Below are 13,482 nucleotides of genomic sequence, written 5' to 3' on the forward strand. Positions count from 1 at the left end.
GAGGCTTCCCTGGCTTCAGTCCTTCACCTTTAGTCACTAAGCACAAACCACTGAAAAGCCCGTTTGCTGAAATAAAGTCCCTTTATTTTTTACAAATAAATTCAGCCGAAAATCGGGCCCGTGAGAGGGGGGGGGGGGATATTTTTTTTTATCACTCGAGGCAGCGTGCAAACGATCATACAATCAAACGACAGCTCACATTAGGCAGCTGGATGGGTCTCTCCGTAGCAACGAATGTACCTAGATTCGTTGCTATGGGTCGTTTTTTTTTTTTTTAAACCTTTCTTAAAGGGAAAGGGGCTGTTTGGGAGCATGCTAACGGCTGCCCATTGGCTGCTTGACGGCCAGGGGTGGGACGAGCTTGGCAATAGCGCTTCCTTTCTAGCGATTTCTGCCGAGACCGGAAGCCTGTGGGAAACGCTAAAAAACGCAACTGATTCCACTACAAAGGCAGGTATGCATAACGACGAATTCCACTATTTTAAATGGCGATTTTTCATTCCGCAAACAATTTGCAACAAAGATCCCTGTGCGAAAAGGCCCCAACAGTTGGTAGATGAGGTGAAGGAGGTGGGGACACTAGGGGGAAGTGACCATGTCCTCATAGAATTCCTTTTGAGATGGGGAGCCAAGGAAGCTTGTATCGAGACGCGGATGTTGGATTTTCGTAGGGCAAACTTTAATAAACTCAGAGACATGATGAATGTCATACCATGGACGAGAATGCTGGAAGGGAAGAGAGCATGTGAATGGTGGGCGCTACTCAAACAAGAGCTATTGCATGCTCAATCAATGATTATCCCAGAAAGACGAAAACACTGCAGGAGCTCTAAGAAGCCTATTTGGATGAAAAGAGAACTTCAAGAGGAACTAAGAAAGAAAAGGAAAATGTTAAGTAAATGGAGGGAAGGACAGAGCTCTAAAGAAAAGTACCTACAGGTTCCTAGGCACTGTAGATCAATCATCAGAAAGGCCAAAGCTGAGAGTGAGCTAAGATTGACCAGGGAAGCCCATTGTAACAAGAAAAGATTTTTCAGTTATGTGAGGAGGAAACGTAAAGTAAAGGAGGCAATAGGCCCACTTTTGGGTGCGGATGGACAAACTCTAACGAAAGATGCAGAGAAAGCAGAAAGGCTTAGTGCCTATTTTTCATGTTTTTTCCCACATGTCAAAGGGTTTAGACACATCTAGAGATGGCAGTAGCCAAAGGATAGTGTCTGGGTGGCAGGTTAACATGGATAGAGAGGTTGTCGAGAGGCATTTAGCTGCACTGGATGAGTTCAAATCCCCTGGGCCGGATGAAATGCACCCGAGAGTGCTCAAAGAACTTTCCGGAGAACGTGCAGAACCCTTGTCCATCATCTTCAGGACCTCTTTAAGGACTGGAGATGTCCCGGAGGACTGGAAGAGAGCAAATGTTATTCCGATCTTCAAAAAAGGGAGGAAGGATAACCCGGGAAACTACAGACCAGTGAGTTTAACCTCTGTTGTGGAGAAGATAATGGAGCAGATATTAAAGGGAGCGATCTGCAAACATCTGGAGCAGTGGTCCCCAACCTTTATTAGGCTGGGGACCGGCAGGGCATTGGGCCGCGCCCGCAGGGACCGCGCGGGCCACGCCCACGAGCCGCGCCCGGCCGCGCCCGCGGGCCGCGCCCGCGAATCGAGCCGCGCCCGCGAGCCGCGCCCGGCCGCGCCCACGAATCGGGCCGCACCCGCGAGCCGCGCCCGGCCGCGCCCGGCCGCGCCCGCGGGCCGCACCCGTGGATCGGGCCGCACCCGCGGGCCGCGCGGGCGCGGCCCGGCCCTGATTCCCTCTCCCCGCCCTCCCCGCAGTAAGAAGCTTCCCGGGCCGCAAGCTTGCGGCCTGGGAAGTTTTTTACTGCGGGGGGGGGGCGGGGAGAGGGAGCCGCGGCCCGGCGCCATGGCCTTTGCGGCCCGGCGCCGGGCCGCAGCCCGCAGATTGGGGACCACTGATCTGGAGGACAATTTGGTGATCCAAGGAAGTCAGCATGGATTTGTCTCCAACAGGTCCTGCCAGACCAACCTGGTTTCCTTTTCTGACCAAGTAACAGGTTTGCTGGATTGTGGAAATTCAGTTGATGTCATTTACTTGGATTTTAGTAAAGCTTTTGACAAGGTTCCCCATGATGTTCTGATGGATAAGTTGAAGGACTGCAATCTCGATTTTCAGATAGTTAAGTGGATAGGGAATTGGTTAGAGAACCGCACTCAAAGACTTGTTGTCAATGCTGTTTCATCAGACTGGAGAGAGGTGAGTAGCGGGGTACCTCAGGGCTCGGTGCTCGGCCTGGTACTTTTTAACATATTTATTAATGATCTAGATGAGGGGGTGGAGGGACTACTCATCAAGTTTGCAGATGACACCAAATTGGGAGGACTGGCAAATACTCAGGAAGATAGAGACAGAGTTCAACGAGATCTGAACACAATGGGGAAATGGGCAAATGAGAACAAGATGCAATTTAATAAATATAAGTGTAAAGTTCTACATCTGGGTCAGAAAAATAAAAAAGCATGCCTACTGGATGGGGGATACGCTTCTAGGTAACACTGTGTGTGAACGAGACCTTGGGGTACTTGTGGATTGTAAACTAAACATGAGCAGGCAGTGTGATGCAGCGGTAAAAAAGGCGAATGCCATTTTGGGCTGTATCAACAGGGGCATCACATCAAAATCACAAGATGTCATAGTCCCATTGTATACGGCACTGGTCAGACCACACCTGGAGTACTGTGTGCAGTTCTGGAGGCCTCACTTCAAGAAGGATGTAGATAAAATTGAAAGGGTACAGAGGAGAGTGACGAAGATGATCTGGGGCCAATGGACGAAGCCCTATGAAGATAGGTTGAGGGACTTGGGAATGTTCAGCCTGGAGAAAAGGAGGTTGAGAGGGGACATGATAGCCCTCTTTAAGTATTTGAAAGGTTGTCACTTGGAGGAGGGCAGGATGCTGTTTCTGTTGGTTGCAGAGGAGAGGACACGCAGTAATGGGTTTAAACTACAAATACAACGATATAGCCTAGATATCAGGAAGAAAATGTTCACAGTCAGAGTAGTTCAGCAGTGGAATAGGCTGCCTAAGGAGGTGGTGAGCTCTCCCTCACTGGCAGTCTTCAAGCAAAGGTTGGATACACACTTTTCTTGGATGCTTAAGGATGCTTAGGGCTGATCCTGCGTAGAGCAGGGGGTTGGACTAAATGGCCTGTATGGCCCCTTCCAACTCTATGATTCTATGACCTCCTGAAGTTCAGCATCTTCTTGGAGAAGAGTGACAAGTGGAATTCCCCAGGTATCTGTCCTGGCGCCTGTGTTGTTCAACATATATTTATAAATAATTTGGATGAGGGTTTATACTTATTAAATTTGCAGATGATACTAAACTGGGAAGGGTAGCAAACACAACAGAAGAGAGAATCAGAATACAGGATAGGCTTCATCCGCTCGAGAAGTGGGCTAAACTGAATAAAATGAAGTTCAATAGGGACAAATGTAAAGTTCTGCATTTAGGTAGGAAAAACCATTGACCCCAATATAGGATGGGGGAGACTTGTCTTGGCATGTGCGAAAAGGATCTGGGAGTGCACACATTGAACATGAGTCAACAGTGTGACTCGGTGGCTGAAAACGCAAATGGGATTTTGGGCTGTATCAAACGGAGTATCATGTCCAGATCACGGGAGGTGATGGTACCGTTTTACTCTGCTCTGGTTCAGCCTCACTTGAAGTACTGTGTTCAGTTTTGGGCACCACAGTTGAAGAGGGTTGTTGACAAACTGGAACGTGTCCACAGGAGGGCAACAAAGATGGTGAGGGGTTTGGAGACCAAGACATATGAAGAAAGGTTGGGGGAGCTTTGTCTGTTTAGCCTGGAGAGGAGACGATTGAGAGGGGATTTGATAACCGTCTTCAAGTATTTAAAAGGGTGCCATATTGAGGATAGATCAGAATTGTTCTCTCTTGCCCTGGACAGACAGACCGGAACCAATGGGATGAAATTAATTCAAAAGAAATTCCGCCTCAACATCCGGAAGAAGTTCTTGAGAGTTCAAGCGGTTTCTCAGTGGTACAAGCTTCCTCGGGAGGTGGTAGGTTCTCCATCTTTGGAAATTTTTAAACAGAGCCTGGATAGCCATCTGACAGAAAGGCTGATTCTGTGAAGGTTCAACGGGGTGGCAGGTTACAGTGGATGAATGCATAGTTCAGGGGGTTGGACTAGATGACCCATGAGGTCCCTTGCAACTCTATTATTCTATGATTCTAAGTGGCCATTTTGGCAGTCATTTTGCAGCTGCGTCCACCCTGCTGTGCCAGAATTCCAAAGGTGTCTACAGGCTCAAAAAGATTGGGGAGCATGGCCTTATTGCCCATTAACTGTCATATGCTGTCATTCCCAATTTATCAAATGAGTTGTTAAAGACTAGTGTACCCAATGCACATAGACACTATTTCAATACATGTTTTATGGACTGGTGTTAGGCTTGCAAATAGGTATGTACCAGGTTGCACAGGGTAAGAATATGCTCCAGGCTTTGCAAGAGTCAGAGTATAGGGTGAAGGGTCATCATTATTGACTCACAGAAGTCTGTGTGAACTGGTGTGGGCTATTTTGCTTTGCAAACGTATAGCTTGGTAAACAAATGCTTTGAGAAGTCAAAAATTGTGGTTTTTGGAAAGCCTTGGAAGCCTCTTAAATGGAATGTAAGAGGTAACAACATTGAACAAGTTAAAAGCTTCAAATACTTGGGAATATTTTTTCACCATAATGCAAATTGGGCTACACAGAAGAAATATGCAATCACATCTGCAAAAACTAGTGCCCTGGCAATTACACGTTTCTTCTACACCAGTGGTAACCAGTACGTGCCAGCAGCCCTCAAAGTATTCAGTGGGAAACTAAGTGCCCAACTGCTTTATGGCATCCCTATTTGGATCAATGATTTTAACCAAGCAGTTGAAAGTCTCCAATCTGTCTTCCTTCATAAAATCCTTGGGACCCCGAACTGTGTCTCTTACGCAGTCCTATGTCTAGAAACCAGCCAAAGACATGGTTGTTAACAATCAAGTTCTGGCTTCGCATTCATCTTAGATCTGACCCCAATAGTCTAATTTCCCTTATGCTATCTGAACACGAGTCATCTACTTGGTTAAGACACATTGAGGGGAAAATTAAATCTATAGGAATCTCTTTAGGCTCCTTGTATCTGATATCTGAAAAGACTGCATTTAATTCAATTAAACGCAGACTTTTAGACATAGAACTGCAGGAACTTAGCAGTAAAGCTAGAAACGTTTGCTCGCCATTGAGCTTGGGGATCTCACCAAGCTCTCAGCCCCTAGCTGCGTACTTCTACCATCTAATCATCCCACAACAGCGTAGAGCATTCATGTTAGCTAGAACTAATGCTCTACCTTCTACTGTTCTATATGGGAGATTTCAACAGATCCCGCAGTCAGCTTGGTTGTGCCCCTGTGGACAATGCTGTATAGAATCAATTACACATGTTTTCTTCCACTGTCCATTTTATTCCTCGATCCGAGCTAAATTTCTTAACTGACTGCTGTGTAAAAGAGAATTGCATTCGGATGAACGTAAGAGTCAGTTTCTTTTGACATCCCAGAACCCTGATATAATTGAACCAGTTGCAAAGTTTTTATATCTTACCATGAGAAATCGTGAATGTATTATGTCTTACCCTTTGCCTTTGTTTTCACTAGCAGTGGATCCTTTTGCATTTTCTCTTTTTATATTGTACTTTTATATGCTATTAAAGGCTTGTTGTTGTTGTTGCTTTGTTTGATGGTGGAAATCTAGAGTTTTGTTGGCAGAGTTTCAGTATGCAGAGAGAGGGGACCGCTGGGCTGCTTAATTAGTTTTTATTTATGAAGAGAAACAAATTTGTATAGAGACACTGACCTTTAACACATGGGAGACATTGCACTACGCTGCTGCCCAGTTTTTGGCTCAGGGCAGGCTGGCCCACCTTTTTTTGCTCCCACATGGATGAACAATTGGCCTACTGCACCCCATCTGCCCCAGACCTGTGGACCCACCCAAGGCAGCTGGGGGGGTGAGTTTTCACTGCATTGTGGGGCAGCGTGGACCTTAAAAAAAAACTGTACAAACATGTAATTGTCAGTCAGTCAGTAACCTTTCATTGGCATAAAACAAGTGTAAAACATATAGAAATAGGACTTAAAAATGCAACAAGATAATAAAATAGGCCATGAGGTTACACAACCAAACAGATCTTAAAATTATAAAATGAGCTATAACATGTGATTGTATTGTTATGCAATCACACTTTCTTACAACTTTTTAAAAAAGGCCCAGGCATCTATACCATGCTGTGCAGTGTGGCAAAGCCACCTGGGACATTAAAAAAAAAATCACAAGACATGGTATTTGGGTGAGAGTGGAGAGAAACTGGGCCAGGATGGCCCGATTTTTCCTCTTCCAGACAGGCCAAGTACAATGGGTCCCACGACAAAAAAAGGAACGCAGGGCAAACGAGGGGCTAAGTTGGGCCAGGCCTGGGATGAACCCCAGACTGGCGCCATCATCTGGAATTGGGAATTAGCCCCATGACCAGACAAGATGTGTCAAGCCAAATTCTGAGTGCGGAAACAATCACAGAGACTTAACTAAGGGCCATTCCGCACAAGGACCAATGTTGCCATGTGTTTTCAGAATGCAGAAACGCTATATTAAATAGTGGAATTTCGTCATTCCGCATACCTTTATTTTTAGTGGAATATAGAAGTCCCAGTAGCATTGTATTCATTCCCCACGTTTCCGGTCTCACTGGAATCGCAACAAAGGAAATGATATTTTTCTGTGCTTCTTCCCGCCCCTGGCCGTCAATCAAACGGAACAGCCAATGGACTGTTGTATTCATGCTCCCGAAAAGCCCCGTTCCCTTTAAGAACTGTTATTTTAAAAACGCAAACACACCTGTTGCAACAAATCTGTGTTCAATCATTGCTTCGGAAAGACCTTTTTTGCTGCCATAGGGGCTGGCAATTAATCGTTTACATGCTCCTCAAGTAAAAAAAAAGAATCCCCCCCCCATGGGCGCAATTTGTGGCCGAAATTACAGGCAGTGCCGAACAGGGGGCTGTGTTGTGCTTGGGAACTTCAAAACACTTACAGCAGGGAGCTTTGTTTAACTTTTAATCACTTCTGTGGGGGGACTTTAGCCGGAGAAGCCTTGCTCGTTGGTTGCTTTCGCCGGTCTAAGGAAAAAAAATGGCGATCGCTTCTCCGGAAGTTCGAAGGCAAGAGCGGGGGAGGGACATTCTTTCTACCGCTACATTGAGAACGCACATGTCTTTCGCTGATGTGTTGCAGCTTGTGCTCAGAAGTGTAGCAATTTTTTCAGGGGGAATCCACTTTTCCTGATTTCCCGAAAAGCGCTACAACGAAGCGATTTTTGTGGGAGTTGCAGGACTGTTGCAGATTGTGTGCGACGTCATGCAGAACATTGAATTAGTAGCATTTACCAAAGGTAAGACTTCTGCTACATTTAAGTCATGCAGAATGACCCTAACTCTTCTCTGCAGCCATTCGGGGAGCCTTCGGGGAGGGCGGTATATAAATCTAAATCTAAATAAATAAATTCTTCTGCTCGCACAGACCTGGAGAGCCCAGGCATGTCTGATCCAATCAGATCTCAGAAACGAAGCTAGTAATTGGATGGGAGGCCTCCAAGGATTTGGGCAGTATTTCCTCCAATGAACACTACAGGAAATTGCAGAAGGGCCTCCAAACATAGCTTGCCGAGCTGCCAGACAACCCTCGAATCTCCTGCCTTTACTACACATGCCACTGGAAGGTTGGTAACCCTAACTAGAGTTCCCTCCTAATCAAGTCTACTCAGATGTCATCACCAGAGTTTGCTTCCAGTTGCCAATCTCCAGACAGGGCCTGGAGATCTCCTGCTCTGACAGCCACTCTCCAGACAACAGAGATCGGCTCCCCTGGAGGAAACAGCTGCTCTGGAGGGGTAGGCTCTGGGGTAGTTTCCTCTGCTGAGGTCCCCCCCTTTCCCAAGCTTTCCTCCCTAGGCTCCTCCCCCAAAATCTCTAGGTATTTCCCCATAGGCATGGTGCCTGGAAAGTGTCTTTAGGACTGAGCATAGATGAGCTTGTACATAGCTGTCCATTTGTTTGCCAGAGACCCAGAGATATGTCAAAAATAAAACACTTTTCTGATTTTTCCTTTGGAGTTTATTACTCCCCAGTCCTGCACAGATAGAATCAAGTGGGTCACTGTCTTAGTCAGAAGCAGGCCTGTAGCCAGTAATTATTTATCTGCAGGACAAATAAGTACAGTGGTGGTCAGCCTTTCCTCATGTATGCATGCCTGTATATGTTATATTCACCAGTTAGCTATTTGAAACTCAAAATGCATGACACAGCAAAATCAAATGTGATGGCATGATGGACCTAATAAGCAATGCAATAGGACCAGGATTACAAAAAAATGAGGAAAGTGCCCCCCAAAGTATCAGACCAGCCTGGAGAAGCAGAACAACACTTGAGCCCAGTGACACCTTTAAGGCCAAGGAAGTTTTTTCTGGGTATAAGATCTGAAGAAGCTATCTGAAGAAGTATTCATGTGCATGAAATTTTATCCCCAGAATTATTGTTGGTCTTAAAGATGCCGCTGGACTTAGACCGTGTTCCAGTTCTAAGCAGTAATGCTGCGATATCTCTAGAGGAATAGCCATGATACCTGCAGCAGCAAAAATAAGCAAATCTTGTGGTGCCTTGAAGAAAATTCTGTTCCATTCTAGTCCATTCAAATGGACTAAAGCCCATTTTTCCTTCAGATGCAATTGGCAGACTTGCCCCTGGAAGCTTTACGTTTCTATGGAATTTTTAAAATCTTTGCAAGACTTTTGAGATGTCTCTCATTTTCTGCAGAAGAACTGATCTCCATAGTTATAGTTATAATGCCCAGTGATCTCCAGGTGCCACCTGAAAGTTGGTAACCTAAGTATCATCCATGGCAAAAATATTGTTATAGTTAACAGTCCTACAGAAGGAGATCAGATGAGCCCTGCTGGATCAGACCAGGGGTCCCTCTAGTCCAGCATCTGATCTCAACAAAGGGGTCTAGGGGCCAAAGGCTTCCCCTGATGTTGCCTCCTAGCAATAGTATTCAGAGGTTGACTACATCTGAGTGTGGAGGTTCCCTTCAGCCACCATGGCTTGTAGCCATTGACAGAGCACTTATCCCCTTTTCAAACTGTTTATTCCTGGGGCCATCAGGACATCCTCTGGCAGCAAATTCTACTTTTGAATTGTTCTCTGTGTGAAATTCTATTTCTTTTTGTTCTCCCTGAACCTACTGCCCAGCAGCTTCAGTAGATGCCCTCGAGTTGTAGCTTTTTGGAAGAGGGAGACAAATTTCCCTTTGTCAACTCTTTCCACCTCAGGCATAATTTTATAAACTTCTACCATGCCCCCCCACCTCTTTTCTAACATAAAAAGGTCTGGCGATGAATGTTCATTGATGCATGAAGTAAAGAATCAATGGAAGCCAAACGGACTCACAGCAGCGGGTCTGTACAAATGCTACCGCTTGAACCCCGAAGCAAAACAATCCAGACAGGGGCTAAATCCCTAGACTGGAAAAACACAGTCATATTTCCAACCCCACCCAGCACTCCCCCTCCCCCCACAGAAGGTCTGGACTGGTGTTAGCCTGCCCTCTGGAGGCTCTGTGCAGAACTAGCAGAGGGCGGGATAGAGCTGTTTCGAGGGTGGGCACAGGGGAACCAAAAGAAATAAACAATTTTAAAACTCAGGCCTTGGTGGGATCATGGCTCAGTGGCAGAGTATCTACTGGGCCGTGCAAAAGATCCCAGGTTCTAAGTCCTGTTAAACGCCCTTTCAGCTGCGCGGAAATTTTCTGTCTCCGCATAAAAATCGGGCTCCTAAGGCGCAGATCCGACGAAAATGCCGCCACCGAGGGCCATCATGCCGTTTTTTGCAGCGGGAGGCAATTCGTGGCAATCCAATGTGTTTGGTCTGCATTCGAATTTGCTTTCCCCTTCTCTCCCTACCCATGCCTTTGAAGCCCGAGTCCATCCACCTCCTCCAGCTTTATGCCATTTTAAATTTTTTCCCCTCGTTTTGCGCGAGGACAAACGATTGCAAAGTTTTAAAATAGATTTCCTTCCCCTTTCGCTTCCCTGTGATGGGGTTGAGTTTTTAAACAAAACTCACAACAAAACAAAAGGTCTTCCCTTCCTGATTTCTGAGCTTGAAACAAAGGATCGTTCCTGTGTTGTATTGTGAAAATCCTTTTAATTGTGTAATTAGCGGGTGAGGGGGGACACCACTCTGACCAATCACATTAAACTTTTCACCTCTGAGATAGATCGATCAATCTCATGGCAATATTTTATTCATCTCAGAACCCTGTTTTTAAAAAACAAGCCCTGACTTGTTCTCAACAGATGCATGCTTCGAATGACAAGATTTCCCATTAGAAACAATGGGAGACGCTGGAAGACCCATTGGAAATAATGGGAGGCAGTAATGCTAATTGACTTGCATGGGTTCCATTGAAATACATTACTGTAGGAAAAGAGTTGCAAAGAAAACATGGAATGGATTTTCCACTACAATAAGACACACTACTCAGGGCTTGGAATAACCAGTCCCACAGTGGAATGATAACCCCTGGGAGTACCACTCTGGGGCCTGTCATTCCATTCCTAGATCCCCCATGGTACTTCCAGGGGCTGCCATTCCACTCTGGGACCTGTAATTCCAGGCCCTGAATAGTCTGTCTTATTGTAATGGAAAATCCATTCCATGTTTTCTCTGCAACCCTTTTCCTACTGTAATGTATTTCAATGGAGCCCATGCAAATCAATTGGCATTCCTGCCTCCCATTATTTGTGATAAACATCGATAAACATTGATCAATCGTTGGGCATGCCCTGAGAAAAAAAGGTGCGGGGATGGCGTTCCCACAGTTCCAGGAAGACTGTCGATCTGAGGTTAATTCAAAGGGCAGGAACCATCAGCAGAATTTGCCCTTGGATGGCAAGGTTCAAAACTGAATTGCCTCCCTAGAGACCAATGCAAGGCAGCTCCAGAGAATAGAGACAACTGCGGAATCGGCCCCAGTAAAACCAGAGAATCTGACCTTCCAGTATGGGGGTAATAACTTTCTCCGCTCACCCACGTTCTTGACAGCTGTTCAGTCTGTCACGTTCCTTTTTGCTGCTGCAACAGTCTGTACTTCATTAGTTTATGAAACAGGAAAGCAGTGATGCCAGCCTCCATGTGGGACCTGGAGATCTCCTGGGATGACCGCTCATATCTCGACTATGAGAGCCAGTTTAGTGTAGTGGTTAGGAGTGTGGACTTCTAATCTGGCATGCTGGGTTCGATTCTGCGCTCCCCCCACATACAACCAGTTGGGTGAGCTTGGGCTCGCCACGGCACTGATAAAACTGTTCTGACCGAGCAGTGATATCAGCGCTCTCTCAGCCTCACCCACCCCACAGGATGTCTGTTGTGGGGAGAGGAATGGGAAGGTGACTGTAAGCCGCTTTGAGCCTCCTTCGGGTAGGGAAAAGCGGCATATAAGAACCAACTCTTCTTCTTCTTCTTCTTCTTCTGTGGCATTGCCTCTGTGGCATTGCACCCAACTGAGGTCTCTGTCCTCCACAGACCCCCCCCCCCATTTCCAAAATTGGAAGGCCAGTCTCCAGGTGGGACTTGGGCAGCTTCTCAAATTCCAGCTCATCTCCAGAATGCAGAGATCAGTTCCCCTGGAGAAAAAAGGATGCTCTTTCTACTCCACTGGGGTCCCTGTCCTCCCCAGGCTCCATCCCCAAATCTCCAGGAGTTTCCCAACCTAGATCTGGCAGCTGGATGTCAGGGATTGTTCGAACCACTAGAATCAGCAACCCTAATCGGAAGCATAGGCTTTGCAGACCAGAGGAGGAGGAGCAGAGTTTTGGCAGTGATCTTGAGGGGTGCCAATTCCAACCTGGAAGTTGGGGGGATGCCTATTGAGGGGGGTCTTTGCAGAGGGGCACCACCCCACCACCTTTGGCCTGTCACAGAGACTGCCCTATGAAGGTGCTGTTTTCCTCCAATGGAATTGATCTGTCATCTGAAGATCAGTTGGAATTCAGATCACCAAGCCTCACCTGGAGGTTAGGAAGCAAATTGTGGCCACACGGTGAGACAGTTACATGCCCACGCAAGGCAAAATTGGAAACAATAAATTTTTATCACTTCTGTTTAAACACATAATATATTATTGTTAGGGAAGGAATCCTCCTGTGGAACTGACTTTAATTCTTGTTTAGTTTAGCACTTGAATGTCCTTAGACAGCACTTGTGCTTCTGCCTTTTTGTAGCTTGATGGACACAGAAAGATCATTTTCAAACATTTCTTTTGTAATTTAGGATGCTTATACAGCTCTTTATGCTTTGTTATAAGTATAAAAAAACTTCTCCCAATGAAGCTCAGCAAAAAGCACCTCTATTTACCAGGAATTTGTGTTGAAAACTGAGGAGTCATTCCCTAACAATAATATATTTTGTTCATATTCAAACAGAAGGTATATAATTTGTTTACACTCTGCTTCACCTGGAGTCATTGCTGTTTAACCCACAGTGATGGGAGCGCTAACCAGCATGCATGCTGCTAAAGAAAAACACAGATAGCAGAAGGATTCTGGTGAGCATTGGGATCCCCCCCCATAAAAGCAGGCTCAATATCTACTCAAAGGAAAGGAGGAGCAGCTTCAATTCCAAGTAAAGTTAATCATGATAAATTAAAACCTTATTGGCTTTAAAGGTGCCTTTGTGCCACTTCAGACCAACATGGCCACCCAACTGAATCTACAATTATCCATCATTGAGACTATAATCATCACCATTCATTAGGACTCTTGCTCTTTTCTACGGCTATAGACAGACTATGACGGCTATGCATCTTGAAGAAGTGAGCAGTAACTCTTTCAGATTGACTCTTGCTCTTTTCTCCTGCTGCAGACAAACTGACACAGTTACCTATCTTGAAAAAGCTCATACCCTGCCACACATTTTGTTAGTCTTGCAGGTGCTCCTGGACTCTGGGTCTTCTCTTGCTAAAGGCATACTGACACAGCTACCCATCTTGATTAGGTTTATCAGCTTCTAATCTGGTGAGCCGGGTTTGATTCCCTGCTCCTCTACATGAAGCCAGTTGGGTGAACTTGGGCCAGTCATAGTCCTGATAGGACTGTTCTAACACAACAAATTCTAGCAGAACAAGTTATGGCAAGTTCTTAAAGAGATGGGAATACCATCTTATTTGTCTCTTGAGAAACCTATATGCAGGTCAAGGAGCAACAGTGAGAACCAAGCATGGAATCACTGATTGGTTCAAAATTGAGAAAGGAGTTCGGCAATGCTGTATACTGTCACCTTGCCTATTT

The sequence above is a fragment of the Paroedura picta genome, chromosome 5 (assembly GCF_049243985.1).
Source record: "Paroedura picta isolate Pp20150507F chromosome 5, Ppicta_v3.0, whole genome shotgun sequence".
NCBI lineage: Eukaryota > Metazoa > Chordata > Lepidosauria > Squamata > Gekkonidae > Paroedura > Paroedura picta.